Genomic DNA, 8,021 nt, shown 5'->3' with positions numbered 1-8,021 from the left:
CAAATCTCTGTTTGCCTGTGGGGGAAAAAAGGTCATATTCCCTGGAGTGGGAGAAAATAAAAAGATCTAATTATCACAGTCTAAATAAGCCTGTAATTAACGTCTGTGTGCATCCATGTGTTAAAAGCTGAATTAAAAGTGGTGACGAGAGTTTGGAAATCAAGTGAAAACAGAAGGAAACCATTGTTTGTCTCAGAGAACAGTGGAAGGTGTGGTGACCATATGCAAATAGAGTCAGTTCACCTTATTTGTGTGTTGAGCAGCGAGCTAACTTTACCCATGAGAACGGACAAAGATTTTCATAGCACTGGACATTTGTATAAAATATGACTGGGCTTTTATGGTAGTTTATAGTGCAGGGAAGATAGTGTTTTCAGGACAGCGCAGGGTTTTGAAGTATCTGAAGGCTAATCGTGAAGCCAAACTCTGTGTGAGGACTTGTTTTTCCATTTATTGCTGCGTGGAACAGGATAAGGGTTTTATGCATTTGAGATGTGTTATCCCGGACCTGCCGCTGTATCATTTGAACAGTGGGTGGAACACCTTTATTTGAGTCAAACAAAGCCCTATAATGACACAAAAATGGTAGTCACCAGTTGACAGACATGGGCCCAACGCCCAGTGAGACTGCTGTCAAAAGGTTGACAAAGAGTAATAAAGAAAATAGGATGTTAAAATAGCAGGACACGGATGTTGAATAAAGCCGCTAGAAAGTGTACATACTGAGGGCCGTGATAAGCTAATGAGGAAAACAGAGCTGTGCTTTTGGTTGACTTATCAGTGTTTGCATCAGTAGCAAATTTCCCTTGACAGCTAGAGCAAAATCAAATACAGTTTTTGTTTTTTCACAGCAGATGAGGGAAAGTTATTGGTATTTACAGGAAATAAAAATGATGCACTTTGTCATCACTCCCTTGCTGTGTTGACGAGAACACAGCCTCTGTATTAGATGTTGAAGGAGCAGCGCAAGGACGAGTAAAACATACCTTAAATAGACTACAAATGAAGTCACTTAACACCCACTCGCTTCCCTCGCCACCCCTGCTCTGTCTGTCTTCAACAAAAAAGCCCGTGTTTGACTCTCTCTCTCTCTCTCTCTCTCTCTCAGGTTCATAGTTGTCGTTTGCTTTTTAAACAGGCACCTCTGCTGTCACGGTGCAGGGACGAGCACCTTCCCCTTAAATGGCTCCTTTTGACAACTGATCTGTAAATACAGCCCCATCTGCAACTTCCCTCTTTTCTCTGGCTGCCTGACTTTCCCTGTTCTTGTCTTTGCTCTCTCCCTGCTCCCTGTACCCAAACTCTTGCTACACACACACACACACACACACACAGAAACAAAACCATACACACACATTTAACCCCCCCCCCCAACTTCCCCAACTCCATTCCCCCTGCCTCTATAAAAACACAAATATGCCATAACTCAGGCTCTGCTGCCACACAGCCTCCATCTTGCCCTGTACCGGGGAGGGGGAGGCCTCTCAGGAAGGTCACCAACAAATGGTTTTCCGATTCACTGCCCCTGAAATAATTTTGTGTATTAAAACCTGAATCTGCACTTTCTGGCCTGAAAGCTTTTCTAATTATTCCAGTGTCCTTGGGACAGACACAGATCCTTCACACGCCGGGGGAAACAAGCTATAGAGCAACCACTACAGCCACAAACACCTCTCCACCCCAACTGCCTCCCTCTCCCTCTCCCTTTCTCCCTCTCTCTCCCTCTCTCTATCCCTCCATCTCCTCTCTCCCCACTTTACAGCCACCCCCCTCCCCAATCTGTTTTCAAAGCGTGTCTGTCCTTTATTAAATTGTTTTCTTTTCCACATTATCAGTTGCCATGGAGACCTCATCTCTCGGATTATTTGAATTTCATTATATCTATTGATTTGGGAGCATTTCATCTTTTTTATTGTTTTTCTGTCAATTTTCGAAACGAATAACCATCTAATTTGCGTCAGCGCTGATTACGTTCGTCCCTCAATAGAGGTCGGCAGCTGCGCCGGGGAAACAAATCAATGGAAAAACATCATAAAACTCGAAAGTACAATCAACCAGGATATGGGTGACATTCCGTGGTTGCTGAAACGAAGTCATCAAAAAATATATACTTTTCCCCCCCTGCGCCTCTGCATGTGTGGGGGAGCAGTGAGGAGGACACATATGTGTCTGTGGCAGATATATTACTATATTTCATCAGATAATATACTATGGTAAATTTCCATACTGATAACAGCCCCTCCCTGCCTGACCAAAACAAAAAATGCTTACTGTATCTAAATAATTTATGCAATTTTAGCATTTCTATATAAATTTTTTAATAAGCTGCTTGGAGCAAAGTGGCCATTAACAAAACACACAGCTGTCCAATGGGCTAAGCCCAGCAGATCAATTGCGCTTTTTTATGACATGATAAAATGCTTTTAAAGCAATTTACACAAATATGGAAAAAATGACTTCATGGGCTTCATTTATTCATAAGGACGTGTATTAGAAAAAAAAAGTCTTACAAAGCCAGACAGGCGAGATCGTCCCGGTCCTAACTGGAACGGACTTGCTGCCCTCTCCACAAGGACATAAAGTTTCATTACTGATGCACGCAGTCAAAGGCAATTTAGCAAACACAGTGTGCAAAAGAAAACATCAGCATATTGCAAGTGTTCCTGTATTAGATGGACCTTGCATGTTGTTTTCCAATTTTTATTCATTTTTGTGGGGGCAGGGTGTGGCGCTGCTGATGGATTTTTGTTCCCCTCCCCTTGCCCTGTGACACGTTGATCCATAGCAGAGGTGGAGAGGGATGTAGGGGGGGGGGGTGAAGGAGGGGGGCAGCCTCAGTGACACGGACGCGCACTTTTTGGGCTTCAGGAATGAAGCCGCAGCATTAGCCAGGCAGTGAGGCCTTACGGAGGGACGAGTGTGGCAGGTTCACCTTTAGCTGAGTGTTCATATACAGCACAGACTCTCTCTGTGAGGAAGAAACAGGGCCGCAGACGTGTGACTGGATCTGATCATTTAGTATCTTCAGGACAGGCGTACATGAACAGAAACACACGTTATGTACAGGAGCACAGAGGGGCTCAGACAGGCAGGGCCATTTGGAGGCTAATCTTGTTTCAGAGCATCCCCCCCTTTCATGGGCCGACAATGGGCCCTGCTGCTGCTGCTGCTGCTGAGAGCCTCTTGTTTGCAGTGCATGTCAACATTTGACAAAGCATTTCTTCTCCCTTCAACAATATTCTCCTGTTCAGGCCTGTGAAATGAGGGTGCTAACAAATTAGCTTTTTATGTTTATTTGTGTGTGGGTGTGTCAGTAAGGGAGATCTCATTTTGTATGGCACGAGTTCTCAACCTAAGCAAGACAGAGCGGGGGAGAGAGGGGGAAGACAGAAACCAGAAAAAAAAAGGAAGAGAGAAAGAAGAAAGCCTGAATCTTTTAGTCACGATTTTTCTCCTGATTGCTCCGGCTGTCTCACTTTTGCAAAACATGAACCTCCTCTGCCTCGACCATGACAGAAACATCGGCGACTGGATAAACACTATTTTATGCAGTGACTAGATGAATTGCCAGACAGTAATTACAGTCTTCCTCTCGCCTAAACAAAACTCTACTGTACAGTCTCTTTCGCTCACACCAAAGTGCAGTAGAACGCGTACGACAAAACTGCAGGTGTGTGACATGTTTGTCAATGCCCTGCCCAACTAGATAAATATAAATATTAGCCCCTGTGACAACGGAGAACGCTCTCTGCAGTTTTCACTGGCGTGTTAATAATGTGCCGCTGAAAGAGAACTTGTTGTGTGGACGGACAATGTTATCATGTGCAGTCAAACGTGGCCGGGGCTGACATTATTTTCTGCAATGCTTGCAAATTGTTTGTTTGTTTTTTTCTCTTTGATGTCACAAAAAAACACTACGTTGTGTCCCAAACCAAATATTTCCACTGACGGTTAATTGTTCCGGATCTTTGACACCAAAGTCAGTTCACCTCGTACGGACGCCTGTTTAATAGAGACAGGAACTTGGCGTGCTGCTGACTTATTCACTCAGCCAATGAGAGAATTTGTTCATCTGGTGTCAACATATATTGACGAAAACAAAGCTCCGTCTTGTGGCGATGAAAGCAGTGAAACACACCAACACACTGCCTTCTCCTTTCGCAGACTAATTCCATCCGGTCAGGCCAGGCCTCAAACGTGGTGCTGTAAACCATGCTGTCAATGTCCGAGCTCTAAAAAGCACAATTACAGAGGACCTCGGCTGAATAATTTAAAGAGCATAATTATTGACCTCTATCCGAATTCCACTGAAAGGTACATTAAGATATAGAAAGGCGCTGGAGGTGGAAGTGAAACCGAGGGGAAGAGAGGGAGTGTGTCTCCCCAGGCCTCCCTAATGCACTCTGCTGCTGTATTCTAACTTCCTGTGGACCCCTAATGTGCCCGCTGCTCGCTGGCCTGATGAAGACTAAACTTAATGAGGCCCCTGTTTCTGAAATGAAGTATCTCTGAAACCATCAGCATGCATTACAATCAAGCTGCCCCCCCGCCCCCACCCAACAAAACCACACGTATATATGGAGCACCACCATGGTCCCAGGTCAGCACAGACATATACATATACCTATACATAAAGCAGCCGTCCTTTAACCCCCAGCACTACTTCACTTCACCTTTTAGTGTCAGCATGGGTTCTGGTTGGCTTGATCAGGGGTGAGGGGGTGGGGGTGGAGGGGGCTGCTGGAGGGTTAACGGTGCCTCAGGGGGCTATCAGCAAACTGGGTAGCCATCACTGCTGGTGTCCCTGGTTCTCAGTTGACAACCAGGCTGTGACAGATTAGCAGCTAGTCAAGAAACAACCACAGCTCAGCACACGGTTATTCCCCTCTCTAACATTTGGTTTGTGTGTGTGTGACTGTGAGTGTGAGCAGAGTGTGTGCTTGTGTCCTGGGATGTCTGCGTGCATGCACGTACGCGTGTGTAAAAGTGAGAGTGTATGTGTGTGTGAGTGCGTGTGCGCACTGGGGGGCCGTAGAGGGCTTGCAGCAGGCTTGGGGGAGGATACAACGAGATGAGGCCTTTTTAATTAAAAGAAAATATTTGTGTTTGCATACTACTGTGCTCGGAACCTGGGACAATTTGGAGAATTCTCGTTGTTTAATGCCTCCCTCTTAAAAGTGATTTGGGGTATTTCTTCTCCTCTTTGCATACATGCATTTTTAAAATTTCAATTAGCCCAAACATTTTTACACCCATTTTGGGATTTTATCACATTCTGTAAAACAAAGTTTTATCTTCATCCTGACACAAGAGTTTAGGACGAATCCAATTATCATCAGAAATATTCTACTGTGTCGGCACCAGGAAGGACAAAGGGCAATGAAATAATTAGGCAACTTCTGCAACATCCTGAATGCCAAGGACAGGTGGATTAAAGTATTAAAACAATCGCATTTCAGTCTCAAAATAGTCCGGTGCACAACTCAGCATCATGCGCATCCGTTTAGGTTCAGCTGCCAGCTCTATAATGCCACAGGAGAGGGATAGAAAAAAAGAGACCCAATCCCATTAGCTGCGTACATGCATCTCAGCAGACCTGCTGGAAATGTGAGCAAATCTCAGTGATGATTATCCCACAAAGCTCTGAAACCATATGACATGATGGACCAGTACAGAGGCCGTCTTTGACCACCACACCACAAACTTACCCTAATATGAGTTTCTCCATTTGAGGTCAAATTTGCTATTTTTTGGTTGAAACAGAAGAGGGCGCTATAACCAATTACCGCTGCATTAAAAGAGACGTGTTGCTGTTTTCTAAATAAACAACAGAGAATTTGGTTCTCAACATCAGGTAGATGTAGTCCAAAAATTATTTTTAATAATTATATGCTCGATATAGATTTAATACATCTGAATAACTATGTGTCACTATTTAATAATTTTATTTAATCTGCAGAAAAGACAGATTAAAGACGCGATTGGCTCCAACAAGGTGAGCTCCTCAATGAAATCTAAGCCTCTTAGCTGACTTCCTGCCATCTGTGGCTTCAAAAGATGGAGGAGGTTCACGTTTTCACCTTCTGAACAGAGCAGGGAATAAATAAGTGGTGTTTATTCGAAGAGCCGAGGTACCGCGGCCAGCTCTCTCCTTTCAGAGTCGTGTCATGGAGGTGGAATGAACCATCAGTGACCGACAACAAACAGGAGACTGAGAGAGAGAGACAGAGAGAGAGAGAGAGAGAGAGAGGGGGAAACCTGTGCCCTTCAGTCTCTCCCAGTAAAGACACGCTTAACCAGGTCTGACAGCTGACAGCTCTCTGACAATTGGGGTCAGTTAAAGGAAAAGTAGCTCAAGTTTTGTTGAGGCTTTGGCTTCAGAGATGTTCAGGAGCCACTGCCCACTGCAGCATCAAAGGGGATTATAGGGACAGGACCATCTGTTGCCAGAATAAGCGTGAGCCCTTTTATGTCTCTGCCTGTATGTTTGTGTGTTTTATTCACTGTGTGTGTGTATGTGTGTGTATGTGTGTGTATGTGTTATAGGAAACAGAAAGAAAGAGAGAAACAAAGGCAGACGATCCCTAATGACTGTGTACTCTTAACTCAAAGGGCAGCAGTGCAGTGTGGTAGAGCCTAAACCAGGCTCAGTGACCTGGGGGGCCCTAAAGGTTAGAATAACGGAAACATCACTATCACATGGTTGAGCCCTTTAAAGGTTAAGCATGCTGATCAGATATAACACCCATAGATAATATACAAAATAAAAACCTTAGAAGGAAACTCTGCAAAAAAACTGACTCTTTCTACTTGTCTCTGACGGGGCTCAAAATGTTACTGCCTTTGTAATGCAACATGACAAGACGTGCAAGAGTTGTGCACCTTCATTTTCTAAACCTAAACCTAAAATTACTAGACAATTTCAGACTTTAGATCCTTTTTTATTTTTAAAAGGAATTAATGTAGTAAAAATGACTGAATTGCCTGATCACACTACAGTAGCAATTTACTTCATTTTAAAACATGCACAAAAAAGCTATGTTTGAAAACTGTTCATGTTTCATCACACTTTTATCGAAATGCCTTTGGCTGTTGGTTGTACTTTATTCAAGATGGTCAAATTGGAAGTATTTCCTAACCTGTAAAAACAGAGCCGTACGTATTTATTAGAACAGTATCGGTGTTCAGAGAGTGCTCCAACATGTGGGAGGATATTGAAGAGTTGTGTCAGAACATTAAATATGTGGCTTTGTTGTTTTACACGACTAGTTTTGCTGTCTTTACTTTTCTAATTTCTTTGGGAGGTGTGGGGATGTTTTCTTTTGAAGAGTCTGCTACCTTTTAGCTGAGCCGCCCATTGCTTGACCTACCGCCGACTCTTCCTCTTTTCAGCACTTTAATTGTCATTTAATCACATATCAACTTGTCACTTAAAGATACCCTTTTTCGAGGGGGGTAACATTTGCATATGGTGTAAAACTAATTTCTACTTAGAGCTCCAGTAGATGTGAAAATGGGCGCTCTTTCTCTCTCCTTTACTTTCACACCCATGTCGACAGTTAAACACTAGAGACACCCACACACACACATGCACACGCACCCGCACGCACACACACGCACACACTTTAAAGTCAACTTTATCTCACCTTAACAGACAAAAACACACATAAGCAGACGCCATACCTGATATTCTCAATTCAGGTGCTTTTATCACATTTGTTAACAGTGTGTGGTGACACGAAACGTGTTAGAATAGGGACAGTGATAAGAGAAATTCCGAGAACATGTACTCCTGCGATCCAGACTGAAGGTGACAGTGAACGTATGCGTGTGTGTTATAAAGGAAACAATTAGAGTTAATAATATATCACTTTTTCAAATGTTACATTCATTTGTTCGCACTTAGATAAAGCTACCGCAAAATAGGCTGTGTCAGGTTGGCTCGGAAAACTACACTACATTTACATTATCACCCTTATACATCGAGGAGCCAGGTTCCGCTTGAGTGGCGGTGGCACAGC

General features: G+C 43.6%; 1 protein-coding gene across 4 annotated transcripts in view; it reads right to left on the bottom strand.

The window, feature by feature from the left end:
- casz1 (castor zinc finger 1) overlaps nucleotides 1–8,021 on the bottom strand; it is a 160,933-nt gene that overhangs the window by 48,395 nt on the left and 104,517 nt on the right. The gene's annotated exons all lie outside the window — the stretch shown is intronic.

Source organism: Cynoglossus semilaevis, chromosome 10 (assembly GCF_000523025.1).
Source record: "Cynoglossus semilaevis isolate Cse_v1.0 chromosome 10, Cse_v1.0, whole genome shotgun sequence".
In the NCBI taxonomy this organism is placed as follows: domain Eukaryota; kingdom Metazoa; phylum Chordata; class Actinopteri; order Pleuronectiformes; family Cynoglossidae; genus Cynoglossus; species Cynoglossus semilaevis.
This window is presented reverse-complemented; position numbering and strand designations above follow the sequence as displayed.